Source organism: Gossypium raimondii, chromosome 11, assembly GCF_025698545.1.
Source record: "Gossypium raimondii isolate GPD5lz chromosome 11, ASM2569854v1, whole genome shotgun sequence".
Taxonomy (NCBI): domain Eukaryota; kingdom Viridiplantae; phylum Streptophyta; class Magnoliopsida; order Malvales; family Malvaceae; genus Gossypium; species Gossypium raimondii.
Window position 1 is genome coordinate 16,753,830 of NC_068575.1, and position 1,322 is coordinate 16,755,151.

Consider the following 1,322-nt stretch of genomic DNA (forward strand, 5'->3'; position numbering starts at 1 on the left):
TTTCTTGGATTTTCTATATCTCTTGGCAAGGCTCCTTGTGGTCTACTACGAACCTCAGTAGCTAATTGACCCATCTGGTTATCCAGATTTTTCAGCATTACTGCTTGACTTTGGATCAATGCGTTATTTTTTTGCCATGGACGCCTTCAACAAGTTCTCCAAACTATTTGATGATTTAGCTTGGGGTGGTTTTAAGGCTTGTTGGTTAAATCCTTGGGCTTGGTTGGATCAATGTTGCATTTGATTATTGTTTAGTTCGTTTCTTTGGTTTCTCCAAGAAAAGTTTGGATGGTTCCAGTCCTTGTCCATTTTTGTTTTGATATTGGTTCCTTACATAAAAAACTGATTCAAGATTTGATGGGAAATTCTCGAAAAAATGACTATCCCCACAGTATACACAAGAAACTACATCATATTAACTTGGTGATTGAGCTACAAAATTATTCAAACCAATAGTGGTAAACTATTTTAACATAGAGGATATAGAAGATACCTAAGCAGAGAGTGAAGTCAGAGCATCCACTTCATGCACTCAGGCTACACGTCTTCCTAAAACTGCTTAATTTGTCGGCCATTGGTAGTTATTACTTGTGATCCTTTCAATGATCTCATAAGCCTCGTTGTATGACTTAGACAAAATTACACCATTCACAGAAACATGTACCATTAATCTTGTGTATGCATTGAGACTATTATAAAATGTCTCCAATTGGATATAGTGAAGAATCCCATGATGAGGACACTTACGAAGTAATTCCTTGAATCTTTCCCACGCCTTGTACAAAGACTCATCATCCAAATGTTTGAAAGTTGTTATCTCATTTCGCAACTTTGCGTTCTTACTTGGTTGAAAATATTTTACCAAAAACTTTTCTGCTAATTCTTGCCAATCAATTTAGCCATGCTCGTGCTCGATCTTGCAACAAGTATGGAAACAATTTGAACCTCAATACGTCATCAGTCACATCAGCTATCTTGAATGAATCACTTACCTCTATGAACAAATGAAGGTGTAAGTGTGGATCTTCCTTGGGCATACCACTAAACTGGCCCACCATTTGGAGCATTTGAAACATCACTGGTTTCAATTCAAATTGGGGTGCCCCAATATTCGACCTTCTAATTTCTGGATTCAACTCATTAAAGAGTGGCACATCGTATTGCCTGATGGCACGATCCCTATCATCAACAATAAAAATTGGGTTGTGTGCATGATTAACTCCATTACCTTGCCCATCATTTTGATTTACAAGGTTCATCTCAACTTGTCTTTGAGCAGATCTCTCAAGTTTTTTTGTCTAAAAGTCCGCTCGATTTTAGGG

General features: G+C 37.4%; 1 non-coding gene across 1 annotated transcript; it reads left to right on the forward strand.

Moving 5' to 3' along the window:
- Positions 1 to 725: 725 nt before the first annotated feature.
- Positions 726 to 832, forward strand: LOC128035067 (small nucleolar RNA R71). The gene has a single exon (XR_008191472.1). It is a non-coding gene; the product is annotated as a small nucleolar RNA R71 (small nucleolar RNA).
- Positions 833 to 1,322: the final 490 nt, after the last annotated feature.